The following is a 13,730-nucleotide window of genomic DNA, read 5'->3' as shown; positions in this document are numbered from 1 at the left end:
CATAGCTTTCTGATTAAGTTTTAGGTCTTCTTTATGTTTCAAACGCTATATTCATGAGCTATGTTTAATCAGTTACCTTTTCATTGAAGCCCAGGTTAGTGTTTGACATGTGATGTCAAAAGACATGGGTCCTCAGATTGTTCCATCCTTCATTAAATTGATAGAAAATCTCCTGGCCACATGTCCAAGGACATGGAGGGCAGAGCTAGGGTTGAGGCTCTGATGTTGCTGATTTCCACATGGAGAGGAACCAAGTGACTGAGGGCAAGGGCATCCAATGTGGCAGGGGGCGCAACAGGGAAGGTGGGGTGCTAAAGTCCTGGAATGGGTGTTGGAGAACACATGAAGGTGCCTTTCACCAAGAATTATTAAATGAGAACTTTTCAAGAGGTGTCCTTGCTGTGGAGACAGGACTCGCCAAAAGACCATGGTAAGGGTTATCTGGGAATTAGTGTTAATCCTAGGAACTGAATATTAATAAAATAATAACTGAACAGTAAGTCGAATCAAAGTATAACACCCCATAATTTGCATTGTTTTCTGCAAAATGGGGATATTACATCCTCTACACAAGCCGAGTAAGCAATGCAGCCTTGTTCTTGACCATGGGAAGGAAAAGAGTTCCTTCTGTCTGAGCATGTCTGTGGGTAAGGTGGGAGGAGTCACTCCCAGCTGAGTGGTTGGGGATTGATGCCTGATGTATCTAACAATACTTTGAAAGGCTGGGTTCTCATGGCTGCTTTCTCTTTCCTCAGATTTATCTGCTTGACTTTCAGATTGTCCCTGCATAAGGATGCAGAGGAGGTCAGGTAGTGCCAGAGTTCCTGATAATGAAACAACAGGTGAGAAAAAAGGCTTACTTTTGTTCCTGTAGTGATCCATCTTTTGCCAAATGGTTAGGTTTGTACTTTGGGTCTGGATCTTCTAAGTGCACCCAGGAAATATTAACGCCAGTTATGTTCACCACCCTTTTAGGGATATGGCAGGTCAGGGACCAATGTAGAAACACTCTCTTTCCCAACATTTACTTTCACTTGCTCCAGCCTCCATTAAGGCTGTGACCTCACAGGAGACGGGAGAGGTTTTTTCCTTCTCTTTTTTGAAAGGTCATCCCTTGGGCTCAGTGGCCTCCTTCATCATGTTACTGGCTGCAGTGGACTTAGGAATGCAGTGAACACAGGGGATAGAGAATAACTCAGAACAGAAATCTCTAGGCCAGTGGGGAGCAGACGTTTCATCAGTTGAGTCCTGTGTTATAAGTGCTGGGGTGATTTGGGGTTTGGTGAGAGATAGCACTAAAGAATCATTTATTTTTCCTAATTTTAAAAAAGATTAACCTTTTACAGACTACTCATAAGCATTCTGATAGCTTCAAAAAAATAAAAGTAAGTTCCTTAGCAAAATTATTCACATAACTCTGTTCCTTTGTGTTCTTAACCTTCATTCAAATTAGAAAGTTGAATGCAATGTCTACAGATTCTTATTTTCTTAATTGTGACTGTGTATGGAGGAGAAGGGGCATAGTACATAGAACAAAGTGTAGAGCACTGGACAGCAAATGACAGTCTGGGGAGCTCCAAGACCTCACTCCCACACAGATCCATCAGTAAAACAACCAGGATCTGCCTGAATGAGCTGGGATTCTAGCCCAGGGAACCCCAGAGGTGGGAACAATGGGCTTTCTGCTCCCACCATTGCCAGCCCTGGTAAGTGTTCTTATTAGACCTGGAGATGTGTGTGTGTGTGTGCTTGTGTGTGTGCGTGTGTGTGTGTGTTTCTTCTCCCTGACACCCCTGGACTTGCCGAGTGTGCGTCACTGTTGCATGAAAGCTATGCTCATGTGGTGCTAAAGTTATAAGACCCTCTCAGTCTTGTATCTTCCTGTGTTGGATACATAAAATTTCTCTCATAGGTCCAGATGCAAATGTTCAGTTTTCTCCTTGGCTCCTACCTGCAATGGCATGGGGTTGTCTTCCTTGGGAAAACAGCTCTAGGCTCATGGAGAGAAGAGCTGCACAGGTGTAGGGTGGGCAGAGATAATTGGAGCAACCAAGTGAATTGCTAAGGTCTCCTGATAAGGAGGTAATAGGCTGGGCACTAAGGGAACCCAAGTGTCCAGAGTCAGGGTTCTGACTGCAGAATTCTCCACATTAGCGTGAGGAGCGCATCTCCTTCGCGGCAGCCTCCTGCACAAATCTTCCCAGCCCCGTCCGCTGCTGGGGGCCGGTAGCTCCTAGGTGGACGGCCCGAGACGAACTCGAGCGTTTGGGCGGTCGGAGCTGATCCCTCGCCGACCAGCGATCAGAATCCATCCCGCTGACGTTCGAACCCGTTGTCGGGAGCCACCTGGCGGCCAATTTTATATTATCCCTTCCCTTCTGAGCTCTGGCGACCTTCGCGAGGGATGTGACTCGTCCCCCAGGCGCGGGCCAGATTTCCTTGAGGCCGGCGACGCTGGCGGCGACCATCCCGGTGGTGCGGAGTGATGGGCGCCTCCTGCTCTCACCAGAGATTGAATGTGGAGAGACGTGTGTTGTGGGGCTGGCGCTGAGCTCCCTCGCAGGTTTCTGGGGAGGTCTGCGCCTGTCGACCAGCAGTCTCTTGTGCCCCTTGGCGCCCGCGGAGACCTCACGTCCTGTTACGCGCGACCACGAGAGGATGTCCGTGACCAGCGTCGTACACCGTGTGTCACGATCCGTCGGTGCCTCCTCGCCGGCTGGGGGCCCGGGTCCATCATGGTGCAGTCCTGGCGGTGGGGCTGCTTAACGGGTTCCACTTCAGTTTCTCCGGATTCCACTCGAGGCGGTCACGGGGGCGGATCTTGCCCTGAGGCAGGGGCACAGGATGCGGGTCAACAGACAGGAGCCACCCGGCAGATTGAACCGACGTCTATGCGGGGAGCTCTCGTCCCCACCTTGGTGGCCTCGTCAGCGTGGCGCTTGCGTTTCGAAACTGTTCAGGTCCCCTCACCTCGGACTTTCGAGGGCAAGCGTGTAGGGCGCTCCTGGAGGGGCGGCAGTTCCTCCTAGACTACGGTGGTCGTAAGTCGTTGTCGTTTCTCTTTGGGAAACAGGGACCGCCCGGAGCATCCGTGATGGTCGGGAGGAGACACGAGCCTGGCCGAGGCCCTGGGTGGGCGCGGTTGTCGGTAGCTTCTCTGAAGAAGCTCTGCAGACAGTGAACGGCCTACAGACGCGCAGGCGCAGGGGAGGACACCCCAGGGCGAGAAAGGGGACCGATGGTGGCCTGAGTCGAGGCCGGTTGTCAGGAGCGTGGCGTTGCGCCTTCGCCCGTGTGCAATCTGGATACTTCCTGTTGAGGTTCACACCAGTTGCATGTCACTTGGCGTCTGCAGCGGCAAGGTCGACCAGAAGGCCAGATTTCGGTATTCGGTCAAGAAGAAAATTTAATGAACTCTTTTTGTCATGAGATTCACTACAATGTGAACATTAGTGAAATAAGAAATCCTAAGATTTACAGTAAGTTGACATTACTGTAATAATTACTATAGTTTGCAGTTCTTTTCACAAAATGTTTATCTATGAAATTTAAAATATATTTAGTACATTTTTTTGTGATACAATTCTGCTAATGAGAAAAATGGAATTGTTTTGCAAGGGGGATGCCATTTAGCTTATTACATGTTCCTATCATCAAAATTTCAGCTGTTAATGCTGACTTATAAGGAGATTTTGCATTGTTTATACATTTCATATTTGAAAATTCTTTTCACACAGATATGTACTACCAAATACTGAAGTTCATGAGTGTGTGATTTTCATTGAGCATATTCATTGCTTGGAAGGAATTTATAAAATTCTGTTTGATTCTTCTATTGATATTTGCCTTTTAGTATGTCATTATATTGTACATTAGTCATTTTCAATTCTGTTTGCAGTTAATTTTAAAGACATTGATTCAAGTTTCTCTACCCACAGAGTCTCTGATTGCTTGAAGATGATGAAGAAGGGTTTTGGGATGCAGAATTTTCTAAATCCACCTGGAAGCCTGGGAACCTCTCCCTCCAGCCACAAGGCCCTGCCCCACACCCTGCAGAAACCAATCTGGAAAACCAGACTCCAACCTCTGCAGCAATAGACCCGAAGGGTCAGGATTTGGTGAATGACTCACAGCTTCGTCATTTTCAGTCCTTTCCATGTAGAACCAAATGCGGGGAAAGCCAAATATATTCCCTTAAGTAATCACTTAGGACGACCCTCTTCCTATCAACTTGTCTCCAGCCTCCTCACATCACAAGCTCTGGGGAGCACATGCCTTCCTTTTTTTGCCATCAGAAAGTGTCCCCACTCTTATGTGTGCCCTGAGTCTCAGCCTGATGTGAGTGGTGGTGGCTGACTCCCGTGCTCTATAGACAAGTTCTCAGTAAATTGTGCTTGTTCTCATTTGGGGTGTGTGTGTGTCTTTTTTCATATCTACAGAGCTTAGGATGGCAGGAAACAAATAAAACTCATGATAATGTTCCCCATGTTATTTTAAAAATCACATTTATCAATCACCATTTTTTAAGTTGAGACATAATTCACATACCATAAAATTCACCCTTTGAAAAGTGTAGAATTTAGTGATTGATAATCTAGTCACAAAGTTGTGCAACCATCGGCACTAATACCAGAACATTTAATCACCTCAAAAAGAAACCTCATCCCCATTAGTCTCTTCTATTCCACCTATGCTCAGGCCACGGCCACCACAAATGTGCTTTCTGTCTCCACGGATATGCCTATTCTCAATATTTCATGTGACTGGAATCATACAATATGTGCCCTTTATGTCTGGCTTCTTATACTGAATATCATGCTTTTGAGGCTCATGCTTTAGAATGTATCAGTAATGTACTCCTTCGTTTGGCCTAAGAATTTTTCTTTTTAAGCCATAAGGTTTTATGTACATTCACATGCCACCAGGGTTTTTGGAGGGTTTTTTTTAATTGTAAAACATATATTTTCCATTTTAACCATTTAAAGTCTACAGTTGACTAACATTGAGTACTGCTTCCCTGCCTGGCCCCAACTTACCTCACTCACCTGGAGCTGCCAGTAGGCCCAGAGGACACAAGCCCAGCCATGCTGCCCTTCCTTGGAATCCCCAACATCATCCCTCATGATCATGACCCCACTATTAGTGTCCCTCATTGTAGCAAAAAGAACTCCGGACACTGAGAGACTCTAGTGAAGAGGGTAGCTGCCACCAGGCAAGTTGTTGTGCTTGGGACAAGGAAGCAGTGCCCTGGGACCTGCAGTCACCCTGGGGTCACATGAGGTACAGTGCTGGTCTCCTGAGGGCATATTCTGCTGAGGTCACGGCCAGGCCCCTATGGAGGAGAACCAGTGAACACTTAGGGACATTTCTTGTCATTCTTTTCTTCCTTCCTTCCTTTCTTTCTCTTTTTCTCTTTCCACCCGGAAGAGGTAAAGCTTGACAAGAAAAAAGTAAATGACTTTCTAGACCATCCATATTTCAGGGCTGCCTCATGGACCTGTCCTTATTTTCTCAATAAAAACCCTCCAAGGAACTAAGATGTTCTATGTGTTCCATGCACGCTCACCTGTGTGGCTGCCCCGCACAGTCCCCCATCTTCCCTTCCCTCTTCCAACACTTCACTCCCCTGTGGGGGCTTATTCAATGGCAAAGATTGCTGTGAGTTCCAGCATGGTGTCTGCCTCACCCCCTTCATGACTGTCTTGCTGACTCAATAGCCTTTGTTCTGGCTGCTCGGGAACCCTTGTCTGTCCTCTGCTCAGGGACACTGCTCATCATTAGCAACACCCACCTGTATTCCTCACTGTTCAGGCCCTGGGAAATCGGCTGTCCTGACCTGGGACAGCTTTAAATATAAGAAATTGCTACCTTCTACCGCTGGGGTCAGAAGGCTGGGTGTGTGGTCCAAGGCTCTCAGAGGTGTTTTGCATCCTCCCAGAATCTCCTCTCACCTCCCTAAGAAACTCTACTACCAGGACACCTCCAACCAACACCCTCCATTAGGTGCTGAGCTGTCAATATTTCCAGCCCAGAAAGACCACAGCCTGTGCTTTGCAACAGGGAAAACCCTCCCCTCTACCTCCAGTCCATCCAAGTGCCCCCACCGTTCCTCAGCTCGCACAGCCCACAGACGGTTTCTGAGTCTGTACAGCAGGTGAAGTCCCATAGGTGTCAGGTCCTGAGTCTCTTCCAGCTACCATGTTCCACCCAAACCTACATGACGAGTCCAGGCTCTCTGGGAGTGCAAGGGCCCCTCCCATGTGCCTCTTCTGGCACTGTTGCTGGATCTCCTTCCTCCTGAAATCAGGGCAAGAAGCTTGGTTTCTCTGGGCCTGTGAGTGGGGAAGGGTAGGAGGAGACGAGCGGCCTAGAGAGTCCAGTCTATTCTGCATCCTGTGGGCCCATGACTCTGGTGGGTGGAAGCAGAGGGGTTAATGGGACAGCGAGGTTCTTGGCCTGCTTAGTGGCTCGGGATTTAGGGCACATTCAAGTGGAGGCTGAACCTAGTGGAGAATGTTGGTCAACAAACAATTTCTGCATGTGTAGGAACTGAACCAGTTCACCAAACTCTTTCAAAACTAATAAACACTCTTACTTCTGGCAACAGGGGAAGGGCAGACGATGTTCCAGGAAACTCCTCCCTACCCTCCTGGGAACATTCTGACAGGGTCTTTGAATATGCAACAAATGTCTGCTTTGGTTAAGAAGACATTGGATGATTTGAAGGTACATTCTGGTAATGTAGAAAACAAAAGTACTTCAAAATTAAAATCCTATTTTATGATTTAGAATCTACTGTACTTAGATGACTGATAAATTGTTTAATGAAGGCATTGGTAAAAATAAAAGCTGAGAGCTAAAGAGTTCTTTTTTTTTTTTTTTTGCGGTACGCGGGCCTCTCACTGTTGTGGCCTCTCCCGTTGTGGAGCACAGGCTCCGGACGCGCAGGCTCAGGGCCATGGCTCACGGGCCCAGCCGCTCTGCGGCATGTGGGATCTTCCCGGACCGGGGCACGAACCCATATCCCCTGCATCGGTAGGCAGACTCTCAACCACTGCGCCACCAGGGAAGCCTGAGAGCCACAGAGTTTTAACATTTCTTTCTTCTTTCATAAATTTTAAATTATAGTCTACAACTGTGGCATGCTTACCTATTTGTCCATCTATCTCTCCTTCTCCCTCTCTCTATAGTTTTAAGATGTTTGTCACTATTTTGAAGGTGCCAATTCTTCTGCAACACGCACACTTCATTGTGTAGGAGAAGTGGTAATGTTTGTTCGCAGGAGTGTAAGTGAGGAGGTGATGCGCGGTCGGGCTGGGCCACTGCAATATGGTGAAAGAAGGACAGGCATTGTCCAGGGGGGCTGGTCCCTGGACCCTAGGCTCCTGCTTTTATCCAGACATCTGGGGCTCCCTTATTCACTCTTGACCCAGTAAACAGGGTGCCTAGAAAAGCTGTGTGAGCAGCCCTGGCCAGGCGCCCTTCACATACTTCTCTCCATTTACATCGTGGGCATGGAGTTCTCTCAAAGATCTTCAAAGTTCTCAGATCTTCTGCTTTCTATAGGCTTCACTTTTCTTCTTGCCAAGGATGTCACTAACTAAATCAGCCTATGTACGATTAATATGAACATATAGTGTTGATATATTAATAAATATTATTATATTAAAATAATATTAGTATATCATATTTAACATTTTATTTACATTATATGTATATATATTTATATAGTATTATTTTATTATAATAAAATAAATAAATAAATATAAATAAACTATTAATATGAATATATATTACACCTGCGACTCAGGATTTGCCTCCAAGGTGCTCAGCTCTGCCCACTGAGCCAGACTGTTTGCCTGAAAAAATGACGACTTCAGGGCCAAGTGAAATGTGAGGGGGAGGTGGGCAGAGAAGACCCAACCTGCAGTCAGGTGTGTTGAGGTGTGTTCTCAAGACCAGCTTGAAGCGCACATTCTTAGTGAGGGGAGTGGATGCAAACACTGTCGCCCACTCCGTGCGCCCTGTCTCGAGTGGGGAGGGGAGGAAGCGTCCTCCAGGTATTTCTTCACCGGCTCCTCCCACCGGACCCCCTCTCCTCCCCAGTCTCTGCTGTGACACTTGTGTTTTGCCACCTGGAGGTGAATTGACCCCTCCCCCACTGTTCTCCTCCATCCTCTCTCTCTTTTCTTTCCCTTCGTTGAGGCTCTCAGGCCTGCTATCAGCCTGGCTGGGGGCCACAGCCAGTCATAAGCACCTTCCCTGCAGCCAGCGAGCTGTCCTTGCCCCATCTTCCTCCTTTCAGAGCTGTTCCATGGGCCTCGCTCCAGGCTGGTCTGTGCTGACGGCGTGATACATGGTGGGACTTCCTGAGTCCCCCGGGGGCTGGAGGCCAAGGTCAGGCACATGGTGGTCCCCACATTGACGTGACAGACCCCAATAAACCCTGCACTACAGGACTCAGGTGGGATTCCCTGGGCTACCACAGCCGAGGAAGCTGGAACCTCCTCATCCCCCTGTCCTCGCTGATTTTAACTTGCATCCTTCGCCATAATAAACCCTGGGTATAACAGATTCAGGGAATTCTGGGAGCTAGAAAAAAGAAGCCGCAGAGGGGGTCCCCGACTCTGCAGTTGGGGTCAGAAGTCGGTGAGGAGGATCTTGGGGCCCCGGAATCTGAAGGACCCCCCTACCAGGGGTGGGATAGGAGACCCTGGGTGGCAGTTAAGCTGAGTCCAAGGCCCTCCTGCGTAGGAGGCTTCCTAGCCCCGGGGATCCTGAAGAGGCCGGCTCCCTCCTCCCCTCCACCTGCAGGCCTGGTCCCTGCTCTTGAGAGATTCCCTAGGGTGGGGTCCTGGTGCTGGAGGTGCCCCGATGCTGTGGCCTCCTGAGTCTCCAGTGAGGATAATGGGAGTGGGGGAAGACCTGTTCACAGAAAGGGAGCTTCTGCCGGAACAGAGCCTGGGTCTGCTGCCCCCGACCCCAGGTGCACTGGGGCAGGAATGTGAGAGCTAGAATTTGGCTAGAATGCAACTGTGAGACCCTGAGGGGTGAGGATTGGCTGACCTGGGCAGCCTGACCCTGCCGGCCAGCCCTCCCCAGGTGTGCCTGCGTTGAGGTCAGTATAAACACCGCTCCAGACAGCAAGAGCCCCTGCAGCTGGGCCTGACGCCATATTCTCTGCCCTGTCAGTAGTCTCGGGGCCGGACTGCTGGGAGGGAGTGGGGGGCCACGGCTCTGTGGGTGGCCCAGTGTGAATGGGGCTCTGCTGGACTTTCTGCAGGAGTTGCCGTCTGCCACCTGCTAAAGGAGAGAATGTGTCACCCATACCTTCTGCTGGAATTTCTCCCCGGGCAGAGGTGAGGAAGGAAAAACACAGTGGGGGCCGGGACAGGAGGGGTACCTCAGGCAGGGAAATGGAAAGCTTCCAGAAGAGCGCCTGGGGCCAGGACCATCCTGGCTGGCCTGCAGGCACCAACTGGGCCTGCGTGCTGTGGCTGGTGTGACTCCAAGCCCTTTCCTCTAGGCTTTCAAGTCCTTGCACACATTCAGGTGTTTTACCTGGGAAGGGTGGGAACAGTTCAGCAGCAGCTGGCCTGGGGCTCAGCTCAGGGTGACATCAGAAGTCCTGAATCAGGATGGAAATACTTATCCCCAACAGGTACAGGTGTAAAAACCAGGGGAGGCCATGTGCAGCCGGCACCCTTAGGGATGAGCTTCTGACTGACCCCTCAACATTCTGGTGTCCAGCCACTGCTTTAGTATTTCTGAGGCCCAATGCTGACACTAAGGGTTGTGTAATCCAGCCTCTGTGGGCCTTTAATGAGACCCGCACTCCAGGATCCTACAGAGCAGGGTCTGTGTGACCATTCTGTGGCTTCTGTAAGAAATGACCAAGATTGAAACTGTGATTAAAAATCTTCCAACAAAGAAAAGCCCAGGACCAGATGGCTTCACAGGCGAATTCTATCAAACATTTAGAGAAGAGCTAACACCTATCCTTCTCAAACTCTTCCAAAATATAGCAGAGGGAGGAACACTCCCAAACTCATTCTACGAGGCCACCATCACCTTGATACCAAAACCAGGCAAGGATGTCACAAAGAAAGAAAACTACAGACCAATATCACTGATGAACATAGATGCAAAAATCCTCAACAAAATACTAGCAAACAGAATCCAACAGCACATTAAAAGGATCATACACCATGATCAGGTGGGGTTTGTTCCAGGAATGCAAGGATTCTTCAATATACGCAAATCTATCAATGTGATAAACCATATTAACAAACTGAAGGAGAAAAACCATATGATCATCTCAATAGATGCAGAGAAAGCTTTTGACAAAATTCAACACCCATTTATGATAAAAACCCTGCAGAAAGTAGGCATAGAGGGAACTTTCCTCAACATAATAAAGGCCATATACGACAAGCCCACAGCAAACATCATCCTCAATGGTGAAAAACTGAAAGCATTTCCACTAAGATCAGGAACAAGACAAGGGTGCCCACTCTCACCACTCTTATTCAACATAGTTTTGGAAGTTTTAGCCACAGCAATCAGAGAAGAGAAGGAAATAAAAGGAATACAAATCGGAAAAGAAGAAGTAAAGCTGTCACTGTTTGCAGATGACATGATCCTATACATAGAGAAGCCTAAAGATGCTACCAGAAAACTACTAGAGCTAATCAATGAATTTGGTAAAGTAGCAGGATACAAAATTAATGCACAGAAATCTCTGGCATTCCTATATACTAATGATGAAAAATCTGAAAGTGAAATCAAGAAAACACTCCCATTTACCATTGCAACAAAAAGAATAAAATATCTAGGAATAAACCTACCTAAGGAGACAAAAGACCTGTATGCAGAAAACTATAAGACACTGATGAAAGAAATTAAAGATGATACAAATAGATGGAGACATATACCATGTTCTTGGATTGGAAGAATCAACATTGTGAAAATGACTCTACTACCCAAAGCAATCTATAGATTCAATGCAATCCCTATCAAACTACCACTGGCATTTTTCACAGAACTAGAACAAAAAATTTCGCAATTTGTATGGAAACACAAAAGACCCCGAATAGCCAAAGCAATCTTGAGAACAAAAAAAGGAACTGGAGGAATCAGGCTCCCTGACTTCAGACTATACTACAAAGCTACAGTTATCAAGACAGTATGGTACTGGCACAAAAACAGAAAGATAGATCAATGGAACAGGATAGAAAGCCCAGAGATAAACCCATGCACATATGGACACCTTATCTTTGATAAAGGTGGCAGGAATGTACAGTGGAAAAAGGACAGCCTCTTCAATAAATGGTGCTGGGAAAACTGGACAGGTACATGTAAAAGAATGAAATTAGAACACTCCCTAACACCATACACAAAAATAAGCTCAAAATGGATTAAAGACCTAAATATAAGGCCAGAAACTATCAAACTATTAGAGGAAAACATAGGCAGAACACTCTATGACATAAATCACAGCAAGATTCTTTCTGACCCACCCCCTAGAGTAATGGAAATAAAAACAAAAATAAACAAATGGGACCTAATGAAACTTCAAAGCTTTTGCACAGCAAAGGAAACCATAAACAAGACCAAAAGACAACCCTCAGAATGGGAGAAAATATTTGCAAATGAAGCAACTGACAAAGGATTAATCTCCAAAATTTACAAGCAGCTCATGCAGCTCAACAACAAAAAAACAAACAACCCAATCCAAAAATGGGCAGAAGACCTAAATAGACATTTCTCCAAAGAAGATATACAGACTGCCAACAAACACATGAAAGAATGCTCAACATCATTAATCATTAGAGAAATGCAAATCAAAACTACAATGAGATATCATCTCACACCAGTCAGAATGGCCATCATCAATAAATCTAGAAACAATAAATGCTGGAGAGGGTGTGGAGAAAAGGGAACCCTCTTGCACTGCTGGTGGGAATGTGAATTGGTTCAGCCACTATGGAGAACAGTATGGAGGTTCCTTAAAAAACTACAAATAGAACTACCATATGACCCAGCAATCCCACTACTGGGCATATACCCTGAGAAAACTGAAATTCAAAAAGAGTCATGTACCAAAATGTTCATCGCAGCTCTATTTACAATAGCCCGGAGATGGAAACAACCTAAGTGTCCATCATCAGATGAATGGATAAAGAAGATGTGGCACATATATACAATGGAATATTACTCAGCCATAAAAAGAAACGAAATTGAGCTATTTGTAATGAGGTGGATAGACCTAGAGTCTGTCATACACAGTGAAGTAAGTCAGAACGAAAAAGACAAATACAGTATGCTAACACATATATATGGAATTTAAGAAAAAAAAAAATGTCATGAAGAACCTAGGGGTAAGGCAGGAATAAAGACGCAGACCTCCTAGAGAACGGACTTGAGGTTATGGGGAGGGGGAAGGGTGAGCTGTGACGGGGCGAGAGAGAGTCATGGACATATACACACTAACAAACGTAGTAAGGTAGATAGCTAGAGGGAAGCAGCCGCATGGCACGGGGATATTGGCTCGGTGCTCTGTGACAGCCTGGAGGGGTGGGATAGGGAGGGTGGGAGGGAGGGAGACGCAAGAGGGAAGAGATATGGGAACATATGTATATGTATAACTGATTCACTTTGTTATAAAGCAGAAACTAACACACCATTGTAAAGTAATTATACCCCAATAAAGATGTTAATAAAAAAAAAAAAAAAAAAAAAAAAAAAAAGAAATGACCAAGAGCTGGGTGGTTGAAAACAACAGGAATTCATCCTCCCCCAGTCCTGGAGACCAGACATCTGAGATCAAGGTGTTGCAGGACAGAAGTCTCTCCAAAGGCTCCAGGATAGGGTTCTTCCTGCCTTTTCCAGCTTTTGGGGGCTCCAGGCATTCCCAGGCTTGTGGCTGCATCCCTCCCATCTCTGCCTCTGTCTTCACGTGGCTTCTCCTCTGTGTCTGTGTTTCTCCTCTTTTGTGTCTCATAAGGACTTTCTCAATTGGATTGAGGGCCACCCTAACCCAAGATGACCTCACCTCGAGATCCTTAAGTACATATACAAAGACCCTTTTCCCAGATATGGTCCTGTCCTGGCTGCATTAGTTGAGCTCTTCCACCACGGGGCACGTGGAAACAGCCACTCCGCTCTGTCCGTGGAAAGGGACCCAGCGCAGAGTCCAGAAATGGTTATATTGTAAAGCTGGCTCTTCTGGGATTTCATTATCAATAGTATCATGTAACCAATAACTACAGGATTGGGGGAATCGGTTTCTGGTACCTGATGACAGCACTGTCTCTTTAGGCTTGTCCAGCCTAAAATAGGAATGTTTGAAGGAGAAGAGTTTGGGAGATTGTGAAGCTTGGTTGTCCAGGAAACTGAGAAGGTTTGTCAAGGAAACTTCTCCCTTAAACTGAAGGCAGGGCTGGGAGAGCTGAACTCCAGGGATCTTTTAAAGGGGCTTCTCTGATGCACCATTCCCTGAGAGGTGTTCTCAGCATGAGCTAGGTTTGGAGAAAACTATAATGAAATGAAGCCTGACTTTCTGTGACAGCTGGGGAGGGGTTTGTAAAACACCTTGGCTTTTAAAGCAAAGTTTGTTGCTGGAACAAAGTGTCTCCCAAATCTGGGCTGGAGCACAAGAGGTGTCTGTCCCCTTCTTGTGAGAGTCCAGGGTAGGTGAGTGTCAGGTCCCAGGCTCTGGCCCCCTTGTT

This window comes from Stenella coeruleoalba (genome assembly GCF_951394435.1).
Source record: "Stenella coeruleoalba genome assembly, chromosome: 21".
NCBI lineage: Eukaryota > Metazoa > Chordata > Mammalia > Artiodactyla > Delphinidae > Stenella > Stenella coeruleoalba.
The sequence above is the reverse complement of the archived record's forward strand: the minus strand, read 5'-3'. Positions refer to the sequence as shown.